We start from the raw sequence: 19,286 nt of genomic DNA, 5'->3' as shown, positions 1-19,286 counted from the left end.
ATTCCTAATGATATTCTTCTATACTCATAGAACAGTGCCTTATCTAGTCATCATCAGAGAGGCTTCCTCTAGCAGCATGTGGGAACATATACAGAGACCCACTAGCAGAAATTATGTAGAGAGAATCTTGAAATTGGGGTCTCCATCAAATCCCTCTCTTAAAACTCAGGGAATCCTCAAGAAATGTAGGCAGAAAGATTGCAAGAGTCAAAGGGGCTTGAGGACATCAGGAGAACAGGGACCTCAGAATCAGCTAGGCAAAAAGTATAGTCACAAGGATTGAATCCGCAAGCACAGAGCAAACATGGATCTGGGTCAGGTCCTCTGCATGTATATTCTAGCTATCAGCTTAGTGTTTTCATGGGACTCCTGACTATGAGAACTAGTGGGTTTGACTCTTCTGCTGGCTCTTGGAACTCTTTAATATGAAAGGTTTTTTTTCATATTTTTATGATTTATTTTGTCATACTTGATTGTTATATCTTAGAAACCTGTTCGGTTCTAATGAGAGGCAGAAAGGGAGTGAATCTGGAAAGAAGGGGAAAGAGGTAGAGAGGAACAGAGATGAGTAGAGGGATGAGAAACTATAATCAGAATACATTATATTAGAAAAGAATTTATTTATCAAAGATGTTTGAAAGTTTTATATGAATAACTATCTAACTGCTGGGTTAGAAACATTAAATGAGCTGGGTGGTCATGGCACATATCTTTAATCCCAGCACTTGAAAGTCAGAGGTAGGCAAATCTCTGTGAGTTCAAGGCCAGCCTGGTCTATAAGAGCTAGTTTCAGGACAGACACCAAATCAACAGAGAAACCTTGTCTCAGAAAAAAAATAAAACAACAAGAAATATTAAATGAAAATTTTTTTCCTCATATGTTTTAGTTGATGATTCTATGGACTACCAAAGGCATCTCTACTAGTAGGAAAAGATTAGAGAGCTAAGCTAAAAAATCTCAAAACAGTTTAAAAACCCCGTCCTTTACCTCATCTTCCCCTAAAAACCAGTCTAAGTACAAAAATATGTATTATTTTTTTGCTCTCCAGTGAAGCAGAGAGTGTATAAATAGTAGGTGGATAGATTGGGGATAGCAGTGTAGATTAATGGGAGCTTGCCTAGCATATGGGATCACTCCTAGTATACATTTCTCATTTAGAAATGGGCACACATATGCACACACATCCATCTGTTCATATCCATCTTATTTACTTATCCATATTTATATACATCTACACAGGAATGGATGGATAAAATAGGCAGATAGTTAGAAGATAATGGAGATTTGTAGAAAGATAGATGATAAATAATAATTATAAGAACAAATACAAAAGATGATTAAAAACAGTATTGTTAAGTTCTTGAGCCTCAAAATCCCCAAATCATTTGACAACAAGCTGTCAGTCTAAGAGAACTAACAATGTAGTTTCAATAAAAGATTAAATAGCAGAACACCAGCAGAGCAGAGAATACCTCTCTGAGCCTGGATCCATAGTCAGGAGAGTACAATATTCTACTAAGATATAGGTGGGGGCGGGAGTGTAGGGAATAAAGTCTGTCTCCTCCCTCTGTTTCTCTTCTTTCTTATCTTTGGTTGATCACAACACCCCAGCAGGGTAGGTATGACTCCCCACTGAGCTCAGTTACTCCTTCACACATCTGATTCAGAGAGAGCACTTACACAGGCAACTGTAGCACCCACAACAATGTTTAACGACACACAATAGCACTGGTGTCTACTGAAATTGAGACAGAAAATTGTTGCTAGTGAGAGTGAAGCAGAGGCACCTATTAACCTCGATGCGCAAAGAAACCCATTCTAGACAATAAAAGAACATTTCCACCTATCTATAAATAGTACACAGGAGGAGGAATGTACTCAAAAACCTTGAGAAAAAAAAAGTAGACTTTAATTTACAAAGTACCAAAGCTATTTATGAATTTCATGAACCTTCATTTGTGAATAAATTACAGAAAGAGGAAAAAATTCATCAGACTTTAAAGGAACTTGTCTGTGCAATGTAACAGAAAATAGATTTATTCTTATCACTAAGCTCCTGGGCTCATTTCAATCAGATGTATAAAAAGAAATGAAGGTAAGCCATTTTCCTCAGACTGGTTTATACGTCCCTACATGAATTAATTATAGGTTTTAGACACAACTGGACTCTTAACATTCATGTGCCTGTTGGAGATCCTTAGATTATGGAAAAGAGAATGAATGGTTCCTTAGGTGGTCCTATTTATTGTGAGAATTACAGTTAATTTACTTCACAGTTCAGGCACCCCAACTAAAGAGCAGTCATGTTCTCATTTTTAGGGATTATAACCTGTGCAATATGTACGGACTTCAGCTGTGCCCTCAGGCTTTCTTAAAATTAGACAGGAAATAACTGAATTAATCTACATTTTGGCTAAGGCAAAGTTCCAGGATTTTCATCAGAATCTCCTTCTGCTCCTCCATTTCCTATTGAGATGAACATTATTAGCAGCTATGAGCTACAAGTACAATAATTCTTGTTTATATTTGGTCTTCTGGTGAAACAGCCTTGTTATACAGCAAAGGATGTATGTGAATGTACAGGTTTACATGTAAATTCATATGTATATATTCATGTATATGTGTATTTATTTTATATGTGTGCATATGTGTATGTATACATATATGTAGATATGTGATTTTTCCCCATAACACTGTTAATTTTCCTAATTCCCTTTTTTTAAAAATTCAAAGCAACTTTACAATTGCTAAAGTAGATTATTTGAGTTATTTTGGTTTGGTTACCTGTGTGGAAGAGAAAAATTGGCTTTAGAATCAATGTTTTTGTGTGGAGAGCAGAAGAGAAAATGGTTTTCACTGTGATATAAACATAAAGGCATTCTAAATTTGACATCTAGCCTGTTTTTTACTATTGCACATAATTCCAATATCTAGTTATAAGTCTTCATAAAATAATTTTCATGAACTTTCAATAGTGAGATTCAAACATTAAAGACAACACAGTTACAGCAAGATATGAGTTATCTCTGAAATACAGGGTTGTTATCAGATATAGTGATTTTATAATGAAGAGCTACCAAGATAACATCCAGAAAAGTAAAACTCAAAAACCAGTGTGGTTAGTTTCTCATCATGAATTTAATGAACTGACTGATCTGAAGGTTGTCTCAAGTTGAGTCAATAGATTTCCAAATAAAAATCAGCTAATAAATTTAAGTTAATTTGCTATTCCATATCACTATATAAACATACACACATGTATGTAAATATCACAATTTAAAAAAAGGAACTGAAATGAAACTGTGATATAACTTAGTTGGTAGAATGCTGGCTTAGTATTCATGGAGCCACTAAGGATTCAATCCTGGCACCACATAAACCAGGTGTGGTGATATACTCCTACAAGTCTAATCCTGGGAGCTGGATTGGGGTCAAGGTCAGCTTAGGGTACATAGCTACTTTGAAATCAGTCTGGGCTACATGAAATCCTGTCTTAAGAATAAAAAAATTAAATAAAAATTTTAAAGTAAAACGTTAGCATGCAAGGAAAGAAATATTTATCAAGATTGGTTTTGTATTTAATTTTGTGTGTGTGTGTGTGTGTGTGTGTGTGTGTGTGTGTGTTCTTGTGTGTCTGGGACACTGCTGTGTGAAGGTACATATCATGTATGTGTGAAGAAGAGAGGACAACTTTAGAAGTCATTCTTTGGGAACTATCCACTTCATCTATCTTATTTTGGAGGGAGAGTCTTTTGTTGGTTTCGAACTCACCTTTTAGTCTAGATTGGCTGAGAAGCAAGTCCCAGGAATTCTGTTACCATCTACTCAGCACTAGAATTGCAAGTGCAGGCTTCTGTGTGCCATATTTTGATTTGGATACTGAAGAATCAAACTCAGGTCCTTAGACTTGTAGGGTACGAACTTTTCTACTTTTCCCAATAATCAAATTCCATAGAGTCATAGATTATTCATGGTGATGTTGAAGTTTGGTGGATTCCTATATCATGCGATACCATTGATGAATAATTTTCATGATATATTATATCCAAGCTTTAATTTAGCTGTGTTCCTTATTTTTGATTTTCCCTAAGGAAGGGGAAGTGGCCCCAGGATTTCAGGTCTGTGTGTTAGTTTTGGCTTTCTTATTTTACATTTGAGAAATCTTTAAGTATTATATATCTTTGAAAATTTATTATCTATGATGTAGAGAAAGTATTTTTTGAAAGAGAAACTCCAAAGTAAAGAAGGTTAGGTTTACTGTACTCTGAGTAGAATATCAATAATGAAAGTACAAACTTTATAAGAATGATTGCCACATGGTTCTCAAACATACTCATAATTTTTAGATTCTTGTTGTTTAGGTTCATATTGCTTTTATATCTAATCAAATAATAACTATGCTAATTTAATTTGCAATTGGTCCAATTTTGGTAGTGTTTTAAATACTCACAGAAGCTGACAGTGAACTCTTCCCTGTGTGTGTCACATTATTACCATAACTTATTTACAGTATTGAGAGTCTGGAAAAGTATCTACATTTTAAAACATAAAAACTTTCTCATGGAAAGTAGGGCTTTAAAAAAGTGTGTCTGTTTAGAGCTTACGCCAGTAAGAAGTCATGTGTTTTATAAAGTTCATGTGCTCAGAGTATGCTGCTTCATCTCAGGCAGCTGATATCTAATTCTGAATCAGTCTCTTCAGCAAAAAAAAATATGGCAGTTCCCTAAGGGAAAGTAAAAATATTATCGTTGATGTCTAACAGACAACTGATAAGACATTTGGTTTCTCGATGCTCACTCATCTGGCCTGCATCATCACTAAAAGAACACAAATTCTTATGTTTGAGTTCTTTGTATATGAGGCACTGAGTATTTAGCTCACTTTCCTTAACATTAGCAAACTGGATAATAGAAAATACAGTGTAAATGTTAACTTTTCATTTTTTTCTTTACTACTGAGTAGAAAATTTTACAGAAATATTCAACATATATGTTCAACAGAAAATCTCCCAAAGAGTAAAACTAAGGTATTAGTTATAATAATTCAATCAGTGTTAAAATATGAGGGAAAATTAAATGTGAATTTAGTATGTCATTATCAGGACAAGAAAAAGCTTTAAGTGTTCACAGGCATGACAAGATCTGTCTTCATAACTTTCACTTTCAATGAGGTGGGTACATAGCAGAACTGTTTTTATAACCTCATATATAGTTACAAGAGAAAAGCAAATTTCACCGTAAGAGTAATCGCATTCCTTATTTCTGGCCACAGAGATGAAATTCCACAGGAAATATCCAAACCAGTAGGACAATCAACTTAGCTCCTCACTGTCTCCTTGCAGATGGAGACCAGGCTACAGGTCAGTGTTAATCGGTTTTGTGCTTTTCCTCTGCCAGAGATGTGGCAATCATCTGTTTTCTCCAGAAACACGGAACATATTTTCCTCCAATATCTTGCTCTGTTTCTCTATCTGCTGTCATTTTCGGTGTTGAAAATTTCTTCTTGTAATTTGAAGAAATACTGAAAATGACTTTGGCTCCAGCTGTAAAACTTCTCTATTCCTGTGAATTCAGAGAAGCCGTTCTTTTAGATAATTTTGTAACCCAAAATATCAGAATTTAAATGACTTTTCTTTACATTTCAGAAAGCAAAGAGATAGGCTGTTGGTTTTCATGGAGTCCACAACAATGGCAGGGCTGGTGTCTCAGTATATGCTTGTCAATTTACACAATATTTGGTTATCATTGGGGACAGGATAACTGCTTAAACTCTGCAGGAAAGGGGGCATGGAAAAAAGAAACTGCAGGCACATCTGTACTCTGATCAGAAAAGCAATTGCTTTCCAGAAGTGTCTGAGCTCACGGAAAGAGCTCACCTTGCCTCGCTGGAGTCAGAAATAGACTTTAGGGTGTTTTGGTCTGCTCTGGCTACCATAGCAACATGCTACAAGTTAGATTTCTTAAAAAAGAAAACTTATTTTTTTTTGTCATTGAAAGTGGGGAAGAAAATACCAAAAATCCATGAGTTTTTGTTTTTAGATAGAGACTTCTTTATGGATTAGGAATGGCTACCATCTTACTTTGTCTTTATGTCATAGACCAGAAAGAATTTAGGAGTCTCTTAACCAGCACACTGTCCTTTCCCTACACCTTCAGCTGTACTGACATTTTCTCTTCACTCATATCACCAGATTTAGTCACATTGGTCTCCATGACCTCTAAGGCACATGGGGATAACTTTTTATGGACACTCTTCAGCCCACAGTCAGTCCTATCCCAGAGCTATTGGAGATTGAGGAGTGGGGTCTTTGTTTTAGATCAGGGTTTCTCACTCATGGGAAATGCTATGTATTTTGATTCAAAATATCTTAGCCAGTTGTTGCCAAAAACCAACAGCAAGCTTGCCTTTACTCCCTATCTCCATGTTGTGACAACCAGAATGTTCCCAGATATTACATGTACATGCACCACATATCTGATGAGAAAATGCAAAAATACATCACCCATTTCCCACGTTGAGAACCACCAGCTTAAGTATATGCCATGCTTTGGTATGGGCTTGTTGTCACATTCTAGAATATAAGAAACATTTTATATAGAAGATTGATAGGTTTTGAGGGATGGTTTTTCAGGTGAATTGTAGGAAAGACAAAGTAGAATTCTGAGCCCCTCCTACTGCCTTTCTCAAGATTTTAGTTGGCAGGTTATCAGTTTAACCTACCCTGATGGACCAAGTATGGTGTACTGTCTAACCTTTTACATGTTCCTTTATCTAAAACAGAGGTCAGAAAAAAAATATACCGATAGCACTCTCTTCTACCTGCCCGGTGTAAACTGTTGCTGCCCTTGCTTTACCTTTTCTTAGGGTAGGAATCAGGAGTCTCCTCATTGTGCATCATTGATATATCTTCATCATGATCTTTTTGTCATGTAAGGGCTGCTATAGTCTTCTGTTGCCATACTATGCAGCAAATAAATCCTCCCATACTTTCCTCTTTCTTTATATTTTCTAATTCATTTTTTTCTAAGCATATTTTATTGATTCTTTGGGAATTTTACGTCATGTAACCCACACCCACTTACTTCCAGTCCTTCCATATCCCACCAACACCCTTGTAAATAACCCCACAAAAATAAAATAAAAAATCAGCAAAAGACCCCACCCACCAAAAAACCCCAATTAGAAAAAACAAGATCATTCTCCCACCCCTTCTCGCGTCTGCTCCTCCATCTTTCCCACCTCTCCATCACATACTCTTTCTTTCTCTTTTCTTTCTTCCTTCCTTTATTTATTTATTTATTTATTTATTTACTTGGATTTTTGAGACAGAGTTTCTCCGTAGCTTTTGGTTCCTGTCCTGGAACTAGCTCTTGTAGACCAGACTGCCCTCGAACTCACAGAGATCTGCCTGCCTCTGCCTCCCGAGTGCTGGGATTAAAGGCGCGTGTCACCACTGCCAGGCTCACATACTCTTTCTTTGTAGTGGCATTGGAAGGTGCAGTGTGCAATCAGGAGACCCTTTTTCCCAAACAGCTTTACTTGTTCATTTCAATGAGTCATTGGTCTGGTTTAAGGATTCTGGCTTCTGCTACACCATCAATACTGGACCCTCACCAAAACTCCTCTCAGATATCCTGTTGTTGCCAACATTATGGAGATTCTGTGACTATAATTCTACAACTGTCCTCTTCACATGCTTAAGCAAACTCAAAGCCGTGGATCTGAGCCCGGGTAGTAGCTGTGCTGATCAGCCTTGGACATCAATATGGCTTCATGCAACAGCACAATAGTAACACAGGATACAGCCATCAAAACAGCCTTTTCCCAGAGGACCACCAACCCACTCATGGCCCTTAATGACTGCATGGTCCTTGGGTCTCATCATAGCCTCAGGTCTCTACAAATGCCACTCAAATCATCAAGTCCCCCACCGTGACACAGCAAATCTTGAGGACATCACCAAGTCATCAATCAGTGACATAGATCTCTAAATCAACATATCAACATTGATCTCAGGCTTCACTGCAGCCAAGAGCAACAACTTGTACTATACATGCCAACATGGCCTCTGGTGGCGTCATAGACCATTGGGCCTTCCAAGAGGTCCAGTCCAGGAAGTTAACCTTTTTTCATTTTGAGAGCCTTGCTTGTTGCCCAGAGATAGAGCAATTCCTCAGCTTGGTGGCATGTTCAGGAGTTGAATCTGCATCTGCATAAACTCCAGAGTACTGCTAACCTCTCTGACCTCCTGGGCAATAACAGCATGTTGACCTTTCACCTGTTACCACCGTCACATCTCCAGCTCCACCTCTCCTCCTAGGGCATGCACCACTCTATTTTTTTAATCTTATACACCTGTCCATTGCATATTTTATCATCATACTGGCAAATACTTCAGGCAAATCTTTTCCATTTACTGATTTGCCTTTCATTCACTGTCCTCCTGAATCAAAAATCCCACTTGCCTTGCTGACATCCTCTCAGCCACATGGATGGACCTTTCAGCCATGTCTAACTTGTCCCTTAAACTGTCCTGTCACCTGTTCAATTCTTTATCACAGTCAACCTTCCTTACATCTTCAGTGATGACTAGCTCAGCTTCTCATCACTACATCCAACATTTTTATGTCCTCATTCAAGAACTTTCCACTGAAAGATTGCTACAATCAATGGAAAAACATATTATTCCCACTTTCTATCTCTCTTATTCAAGGACAATCCATTAAAAGACATCTATTACATGTTTGACTTCATAAATAGTACTAAATTCTGTATGTCACAGAACCCGAGTGTGTCAAAACCAAGGGAATTCATCACGTAACTCAAATGCCTGTTAAATGACAAGCAAGTAGATAATTTTTATTGAACAGATATGCTATCTTTGTGGCCATTTATGTATCAGAGTGAGATGGTACAGTTATTTGAATAAGTATGATTCCTATAGGCTCAGTTTGATTACTTAGTTCCCAGTTGGTGGCAATGTTTAGATAGGTTGCTCTTCCTGGAGGAAATATGTCACTGGGGTCAGGCTTTAAAAGCCACATGTCATTCCCAGATTTTTCTCTCTGCTTCCCACATGTGGTTCAAGATGTGAGTTCTCAGAAGTTCCTGCCTCTGTGTCTACCAACCGTTGCCATGATTTCAGGCTATAGTGAATGGATTTTTATACCTCAGGACATATAAGCACAAGTTAAATCTTTCTTTTGTAAGTTGCATTAGTCATAGAAAAGTAACCAGTCTTGATGGTATGAAATGTGATCACTCAGTGAAGATATCATAGTTGTGTTTTTGTATGAGTATCTTTTGAGGGGAAGAAAAGAATTTTGCCTATTTCATGCAATGCAATATTATATAAAATTCTTTAGTAGATGATATTGACATTGGATTTCTCCTCTTTCTGCCTCTACCTTAAATACTATAAGACAGGGATGTCCCTCTCTATCATAGTTGATTTTTTTAAAGACTTTTACAATTATTCACTTACTTCCTACTGTTATCTATATTTTACTGATGGATAATTCTGAAACTGAGATCCTACCTGTATAAATCTACCCCTGAATCATAAACGCATACTTTAAAACAACTGAAAAAGTGCTTAGCATTGCTATCCTCTTAAATCTGTGATCAAATAGTCTCAGAAGTTACATAGTATGTATTCTTCCATACTTATACCATTAAATGAGTATTTTATGTCTTTCCTGTAGAACATACTCTCTGGAAATCAAGATCCATTCTCAGGAAACTCCTCCATATTTTCATATTAATGTCATTGTATTTCGTGCTCTAAATGAAACACTTTTTTCTTTCATGGTCTACTTTGACAATATTTCTGCTATTTTAAGAACAGTTGACTCCTTCTGAAGAATTTAATCAATTAGTTCATTACTATTGATATAATCTGTTTATTAGCTTCCAATCAGTTATTAGACATCAGAAAGTGTTTTTGAAATACCATTCACATGTCACACAGGTAATATAACAAGAGGTGTGTACCATTATCTTCATAGTTCTGTTCTCTTTTATATTTAAAAATATGAATTTGTTTAGTGCAGTGTTTATATGTGTGTGCTTGCATTAAAAAGGTCAGAAAGGGGTCAGAATTGTACCATTTGGGGAATTTTCTTCTAAATGCAGAAACATACTTAAGACAAAGACATAAAGTTGATTTAAAAAAGTTCACTGAAATGTATTCAGCTGGTGATATATCATGAATTAGTAATGATTCTTAAATTAAAAAGTTCCATGAGGAATTGAAGTAATATTACCATAAAATTAAAGTGAAGATAATTAGCATTTCAAATTCTTTACAAATTTAATACCTCTTCTTATTGATTTTTAGAGAAATTAGTAATTAATAAATTATTAATTTAAATTATTTTCCATTCATTTTGATAAGTAATGATATATGTATAGTTATGTATATTTTCAAACTGCAGATTATATGATGTTCTAATTTGCATGTCTATGCAACTAGGAAAATGAAATTTAATAATGACTATTAACATTTTGTCAGGCAGTCCACCACATTCCAACTCTACTTACATTTCTTTTTTAAACAAGTAAATTTATCTAGAATATAAAATAATGGAGTTTGTTACTATTTGTTCATAATATGTGCCTTGGTGATATTTGCCCAAACTTTGTAACCCAGGTTGCTATTATTGTTTTTTCACACAAAAAGTATCATTCTGGTTTTACATTATACATTTATGTCTATGTACATATATATTTTTCAGTCTAGATTCTTAAATAAGAAAAAGAACCAATATTTCCCCCATCTATTTTTTTCTCCTTTCTTCTTTCTTTTTCCATCCCACTCTATATCCAGCGCTGTAACCCCCTTGTGTTTATGTGTGTGTGTGTGTGTGTGTACTAATTGTCTTTATGGATCTGGTTCATTTCTCTCAACAGATGATCTCTGATTCCATCCCTTTTCTTACAAAAGACATAATTATATTCTTCTTTGTGCCCAATCAAAACAGTTTTAAATCTGTTTGTTGAAAAAAAAAATCAAGGCTAGTTTCAAATATTGGCTTCAGTAAATAACACAACAGTATACACTGAAGTTTATGTATCCCTATGGTATGCTGATTTAGATTTCGTTTAGTGTATGCTGGGCAGGATCATTTGGTAGATTTACTTTCTGATAACCCAGTTTGTAATACCCGCAGCATTTGTTGCCATTGCTTATATGTTTATTTATTTTGTGTGACCTTGTACTTGTATGGGAGCACATACCATAGTGCATTTGTAGAGTTTAGAGGATAACTGGCTAGAATCTCTTCTTTTTAGGGCTAAATTTAACCATCAGCCTTGCCATAGGTTGCCTTTGCCCATTGAGCAATTTTGCTGGTCCTTCTTTGTTGTTATGATATCCTGATTTTGCTGGCTTGGGAAGGAGTCTCTGGTCAGTATAATTAGCAGATAAAATGCAAATTAAAACATGAATTTTTTTATTGACAATGGTTGCTCACTTTTTTATTTTTTCAAAAGTGTATTTGTCATTTATGTTTCTTCTTTTGAAAACTGCCTTAAATGCATTCTTACATGCCTTATACTTAACATTCATATTTACTGAACTAATCATATTTTCTATTGTGTGTTTCTTTTCTTGATGTTTAAACTTTGGAATGTTTCAAATTTTTACTTATGAATCTCCAGTAGATGTGCTATTGTCAAAGACTTTCCTCCATAGACTGTCTTTTTACCTGGTGATTTTTCTGCTTGGCTGAATTCAGAGAGGCGCTGTAATTTCAAGTAAGCCCATTTACCAGCTATTGGGATTATTTCCTGAGCTATTTGAAATCATTTTCAGAAAATCCTTGGGTTGTTCCAAGTCACAACTTCAGGTCTTTGATCGATTTTGAATTGTTTTGGACCATTTGAGAACCATGGACCAAGTCTCACTCTTCTACATGTGGGTAACTAGTGTTCACAACACCATATGACAAAGAAGCTGTCTTTTGTCATTTAATGCCTTGAAACTTTTGTCAAAACTAAAGTGGCTGTAGCTGTGTGTTATTATGGGTCTATTCTGTTTTGTTAATCTGTGTGTCTGTTTTTCCCCCAGTACCATGTTATTTTAGCTGACGAAAGTTTGTAGTATAATTTGATATCAGGTTTTATGGTAGCTCTAGGTGTACTTGTTATTTTGCATGTTTTCACTAACTGGAACTTTTGTGTTTTCATACAAATTTCAGGCATTTTTTCTAGTTCAATGAAAAATGTTATTAGGACTTCGATAGTGATTTGCTGAATCGATAGATCACTTTCTATAGTATTATGCTCACTTTTCATAATCTCTCTTTGTACTTTATTGAGAAAATAGAAGTTATTCACAAAGTATGTATGTACCATCCACAAAGCAAACCCCACAACTTCCTGCCTTTGGAGGATATGGTGCTTTCATACTGTCTGAAGAAATCTCTTTCAGAAGCACAGTCTACCTCATTAGGTATCAACCACCGAAAGAACAGTCCCTTTATTTCCTTACCTTCCTTAGCCACACCTGACTTTTGTATGGAATGGAATTCCCGTCAGGCCAGCATCTTGCAGTACGCTTCTACACAATCAAGAAAAAAGAAAAAAAATCTGTCTTTCCACTAGACTCCTCCATTCTTTTACTCCCCAATCATACTTCATTATCATAGCAATCTGTTCTGATCCCACCGCAGCCACAATCACCGCTTTCTCAAAATTGCCAAGATCAAATTTTACTTGAATCCATGAATTTATTCTTAATTGATTTCCTTCATAGACACCAATTTATTTGTGTTTTATATCACAACCTTGCCCAGTATTCTGCTGTTTCCATGGCTTTTCTGGTATTATTTTGGGCATCTTCCATCATCTCCCTGCTTGTTTAAATTTGTAATCTCCCAGAATTCAGTGATTGTCTATTTATGTGTTCCAGCTATATGACACTTTTTATATTATCCCATTCAATCACTCAGTTTTACTTTGAATATTCCATGCATATGCTAATGACACCCATAATTATCTTTTTAGGTTTTAAGCTACAGTTATAACACATATAAAAGAACTTATGGATTGTTGTCTCTTCAAACCTTAGTTTCCCTGGTTTTTTAGGCAGCACCAGCTTTCTAAAATCATAGCATCCCTTACTGATATCAGCTGTTAGTATGATGGCAAAGATAAATGCCCATGTTAAAATGACTATGAAGGGTAAAATTGTTGAGGAAACCAGAAAATAAAAGGGGTTGAAGCTGTGTATGAGACAGTCATGTTGACCTCATAAAAATAAGAACTGGACTCTTGAAAATATAACACAATTTCTCAAGGTAGGCTCTAGCAAACTCCCAGGAAGATCTCCTTGCCAATCTCATAAGTCCAAGCCCAGGCATCATTGCCCTTTGCCTTAGTAATCTTAATGACCTTAAGGTTAGTTGTATGTTTTTGCACACCCTTGTATGAATACAGGTAAAGTATCATACTACATTGGGGGCATTCACTGCTTCTAAGACTGTCTCTCTCTATTGTGGAAAGAAGAACATTCCTGGCCACTTTGGGAAAGGGAAAATTGAAGAGAAATGGTGTGAATTCTTCCTTAGAATCAGAAGAAGTGAGACAACTGTGGCCAGGAGTGGAGGAGATGTGGGAGGAGTCATTTCCTCATTGATAACATTAGCTCTCTCTGAAATATATGTCACCTAATCTAAAGCCTGTATTCTCATTGTTTATAAAATTATCACCTTGTTTGGTAGACCTTTTCTGTAGAGATACTAGGCCCCAATTCATGGTCCAATATATCCAATTATAACTGTCTTTCATTATGATAAAACTAATTATTTTGCATCTCTATATAAATCTATATGTTTGTAGTATGTCTCCAGAATTAGAACCATAGTCTGTAGAAGTGGGAGTAGTTGCTGATTATTTTTTGTGATAGATAAGTGATTAATGAACATTTTCTGAATTAATGAATGATAGGGTTCAGCACATCAGAAACTAGAAAATGTTTAAAATAAACTTATGCATCATTTCTTCTGAGAATCTAAAGCCATGCTTCTTTGTGACACTCAATGTCAGCATATTGCTAGTTCTGAGGTCCTCTTGCTAGTGTTTTATTTTCCTTTTATAATCCCTCTTTCTTCTTGAAGTCATGAGAAGCACTTTTACATTGTTAGATACGTAAACACCGTCCCTGACTGGGGATAAGTAAACACTATTCCTAACTGGGGATGGTGTTTTCTTTCATATAACCCAAAGCTCTCCTTAAGGAGTCTTCACAAACAAATCACGCATTCCTAGTATAGACTTTGTAGTAATAAGGGCGCGGCGGCGGGGCTGCGTCCCCAACACCCCAGCCACCTGCTCAGCTAGCTTATGCCCCGAAATAATTACACAGACACTGTATTCTTTCAATCACTGCTTGGCCCTTAGCTCTAGCCCTTACTAGCTAATTCTGATATCCCGATCAACCCATCTCTAATAATCTGTGAGCACCGGTCTTACCGGGAAGATTCTAGTTCAGAGCTTCATCGTGTGTGTCTGCCCAGGAGCCTGGAGCATGACGTCTCTCCTAAGGCGTCTGCTCCGGAGAGGAGAGCTGCGGAGTCTGAGCTCACTTCCTCTTCCTCCCAGCGTTCTGTTCTGTTTACTCCACCCACCTAAGGGTGGGCCTATCAAATGGGCCTAGCAATTTCTTTATTGCTTAGCCAAAGAAATCAACAGATTGATATGACACTCCCAAATCATTTACTGATCTCATACAATGCTCACAAGAAACTCTCCATCTCTCTTTCTTTATGCCCCTTCTCTTCCCTTTCCAGTCTACAATGAGATAATTTTTTTTTAAAGCAGTATGATAGGGCAAGACTCCACGAAGAATCAGAGCTACAAGGTCATTCTGCCTCCAAGGGCAACTTATTTCAATTCCCAACAGCTCTAATTTTAAGAATGCTCCTTTTCCTATGACAAGCTAATATTTGCCTGGTTGTAACTTTGATCAATTGGTCCTATTTCTGTTGGCTGGGACTCCTAAGCAAAACTATTTCCGGAGCAGGAATAGAACAGCTGCTTAACACCTCCCATATGCTATTGCTTTATATAGCTGAAAGTTGTAAGCCCCAAGCCCCCAGCACCTCAGCCATGTATGCTGGCAGCCGTCTGTTCTCCTTTGTAAATAAATCCAGCTCTATAGACTTTCCTCAGATGACCCATTTATCCAAACTTGATTACTTTCTTCGTTGAATTAAAGAGAGGAACAAAGCTTGTCTGGGTAACTCGTCTGTTTCTATACATAGTTTTGTTTTGGAGAAAAGTATAGCATACTGGATTTGATTTTTAAATGCCGTTTTAATAACACATTTATTTGGTTACTGATTATTTAAAGAAACACACAATTATATATTCTTCTTAGCTATTGGGTATCGTATTAGTCATGAAACACTATGTCAAAATTAAAATAGGTATTATACATTGGCACTGCTCATGAAAGATTGTTGAAAATTGTACAATTTGTGTATTTCTCAGTGAGCTACAAAGCATCATTTAAATTCTATAGTAGCTGTAGTTAAAGTGTCCATGTGGTATATAGTAGCAGCCTTAATGTACCTCCAGGGTTATGGTACCCCAGAACATCAGTGAAGGGAGCAGGACTTCAGGTTGTCTAGTCGGCATAAGGTTCCGCACTTTGACTCACTCAGCAGTATCCCACCCTGGGAAAAGCCAGTTTTCTTCATTTCATTAACTTGTGGGTTATAAGTTAATTTCGGGGAAGAATGCTATTATAGATTTGGATGAGTTCCATTAAACTCCATTTAAACTTTGACTGTAGGATGCATTAATAGAGCTTCAAAGTCAGTCAATCAAAAGATTGATGGGGTCTATAGAAGAGAACGTTAAATGGAATATTTGATAGCAACTATTAAATCTTTCAGTGAAATTCTTTCAGGGCTCTCTGGATATACATATTTTGAAGTTTTCTTCAGTTTTTGATAGGGTTTGACAACTGCCTTTCTGCTGATTGTATCTGTGTTGATGTTTGAAAATAAGAGAAGCCACTTGTGAGAATTTTATTTATGTTTCTAACATAAGGAACTGGCTTATCTATTTGAATTTAGGGATTTTTATATGCACTACGCTGCTTAGTAGCATTATTGAAAGCTTTTAAAAATATCTTTGAATTTATAAATATCTGCTAATGTTTCAAAGAAGAATTAAATTCTGTTTTGTCCCAGGAAACTTCCAGGAGCTTCTAGTTCTATTTAACTAATGCAATGTCATTTTGAGGTGTAAAGATCACCTTTTATTATTCTTTTGTTTCAACTGAGAGGGATAATGTTAGGCACTGCAGTCAATATACTGTGCTACTTTTTGTAACTGAACACACACTAGGTGTATTTTTTTCTCAGAATGCACGTAATATAAATTAGGTTATTCCTTGTCAACAGAAACTTAGATGTAGTATCCAATCTGTGTCATTTGGAACACGTGCTTCTTGAGACCTCACAGAGAAATCAAGGAAGCTAGGATTCAATATGGCGATTCTTCAATACTGGGATATAAATGCTTTACATTTTATATCACATTTAGTCATAACTCACTGTAAAGAGACTAATCAATGGAGCTAACCCAACTGTGGGAAAAGATGATACCTACGAAGAAGTTGGTAGAGATATTTGGATGGAGTATCTAGTCTACCTGCATTTCAACAAGATTGAGACTTTTCTGCATATATGATAGATACTTTCACAGTTGATATGAAGCTAAGGCATTATAATGCAATCAGAAAAAGCAATTAAGAGCTTTGAAGTCTAACATGAAAGAAGTAGTGATACTTGGACTGATATTTCAGTTTAAATAACCAAATGGCCCCCAAAACAAAGCTCTTCATCAAATCAATGCAGGAACTTTTAAAAGGAAATCTTAAAATTAGAATACCACCAAAGTCAATATCCAAGATCTTAGCAGAAAGAGTATCAACATGGATAATTTTATATTCCAAAATACTATGCAACTGGACACTCTATGAATGGGAACTGTGAGGGGGATGAGCTCCATCGAAATGAGTTTCAGAATGTCTAGCAATTTTCTCTTGATACAAGTTGCTTTTACAAGTATGTTTGTCTTCCAAAGGAGGTTAATAATAAGACATAATTAAAGACTATCTGAAATCTTCTGATACATTAAGCAAAGATGTGTATAAATAAGTAACAGCTGCTTAAATGGATTGTAAAACAACCCAGTAGAAAAACCAATTGTTGTGCATTTTAATCTCTCTCTCTCTCTCTCTCTCTCTCTCTCTCTCTCTCTCTCTCTCTCTCTCTCTCTTTCTCTTCTCCTCTCTTCCTTTCTCTCTCCCTGCCATGAGGTGTGTTTTATTTTCATCAATTACACAAATAATTTTCTATGATATCCTATGGCAAACCTGTGAAATTTGGCAGTCCAGTTAGTGGGGGACGGAATTGTCCCCTTTAGAGACCAGAGTGCCTGGGTTGGTGTACATTTTTAACAATCATTTTTGTAGAAAATTTTCCTTTCCTTCATTTTCTGTCAAAAATAAATAAACAAATAAAATCACATTAGGTTTCTTTTTAAATCTAAATTGGTATTGATTTTACAAAGAAAGTAAGCAGCACCATTTTTTCTTTTTTAAATTTCACAGCCTGTCTTTTTTCTAAGGTTCAAATTTGAAGTCTACCATATTTGTCTACATATATTGGTTTGACTTGCCCTGTTTGTTTAAATGTCCTATAGAATTAGTTTTCTGTATCACAACCTGAAAAGTGTTGTATGCAGTATTGCAGAATAGATGAGGCTTTCTGGGAGTCACCATGTTCTTGACAGAAAGTCATATACCAAATATAAGCAGAAAGAAGAAAGTAAAAAACAAATTCCTTCCATGTGTTTCAAGTTACAGATAAACAGCATTTCAAAGGTTACTTGTGGAAATTCTGTAGCTGCACTATTTATGAAAATTAAAAAAAAAAGCTATGCAGGTGCAAAATTAAACAAAAATAGTATATTTATTGATATTTCTTGTAGATTTAGCATAGACTTCTTATCCAGGCCCTTTCTAAACTGCACCCAAGGACAGAAATTCATAAATGTGAACCTGTTTTGTCACAAATCCCCAAGGCACAGAAAAAAATAATTGAAACTTTCTGTGTGTTAAATATAAGCTAAAGGGTTCAGAAAGGAAAGATGTGTTTGTCAGTCAGTACAAGGATTTTGCTGTATGCCAAGACTTGGACTTAATACCATCCTTAAGCAGATGGTACTTCCAAGTTGTGGAATTAATGAACCTAAAGTTATAACAGAAGTATGTGTAGTGTGTGTGTATGTGTGTGTGTGTGTGTGTGTGTGTGTAAAATTACAGGGATATGAATATTAAATAATTATCTTACAGGTAAAGAGAATTGATATTCTCACAGAGCGAGGAATGCTTATGTTTTTTTTTTTTGCTTTTGGTAGCAGACTCCACTCAGCATACATCTTTACTCTAATATCAACAAATCAATAAGATCCCATGTTATTTATTACTTTTTAATTAAAAATTTATTAATAATACTTTGATGATCTATTTTAAATCGGTGTATCTTTCAGGAGGATGTTTTTGAAACAGTACTTTGTCTGCAGAAGGTATTTGGGGGGGGGAATTACATTAAATAATGATTCAGTTCAGCAGGAAAACAAAATTTGAATGGACAGTTGTGTTCAATAATTTGGTTAATGTAAAACACAAAAATATTGTGACATAGTAATATACAATGTCTGTTATCTGAGGATGTATAATCAATAGTTGGTTATATTTTGCAATTAACTAAAATATAGCCTTGCTAACTTCATGGAACATATATTTTATAACATTTGTGTAGTCTTTATCTTCTTGATATGATATGTTTGAACATCATTTAGGGTTTGATTTTCCTATCTGAACTAATTCTCATAATTCTGATACCTTGCTTCTGTGGGAACAGCATAACAAAATTTACAGGAATCCTATGTTATCAAAAAGCAGCTATCCCATTTTTCTCTGTAGTAACTTATGAATTATTTCTTTTCTGTAGTTTTGCCAGTGGTAAATTGTGAGTCCTTCATGTAAATTTAACCCCTTTTATTTCTTTTTTACAACTTTACAACCTCTCCAGAGTGTGTCTGGTTTTTTGAATGTTCTCTGCTTCTTCCAGAACATAGATGTCAGAGTCTTAAAGCTACCATCCCCAACATGAAAGTTTCTTTTCTTTTCTCTGTATCATAAAATTCTTTAAACTTTTATGTGTATATATTTAACATCTCTGTAAGAAGCTTTTAGAAAGAA

At 35.7% G+C, this 19,286-nt stretch overlaps 1 protein-coding gene across 3 annotated transcripts in view; it reads left to right on the top strand.

The window, feature by feature from the left end:
* Robo2 (roundabout guidance receptor 2) overlaps positions 1–19,286 on the top strand; it is a 1,494,745-nt gene that overhangs the window by 164,042 nt on the left and 1,311,417 nt on the right. The gene's annotated exons all lie outside the window — the stretch shown is intronic.

Source organism: Microtus pennsylvanicus, chromosome 1 (genome assembly GCF_037038515.1).
Source record: "Microtus pennsylvanicus isolate mMicPen1 chromosome 1, mMicPen1.hap1, whole genome shotgun sequence".
NCBI lineage: Eukaryota > Metazoa > Chordata > Mammalia > Rodentia > Cricetidae > Microtus > Microtus pennsylvanicus.
This window is presented reverse-complemented; position numbering and strand designations above follow the sequence as displayed.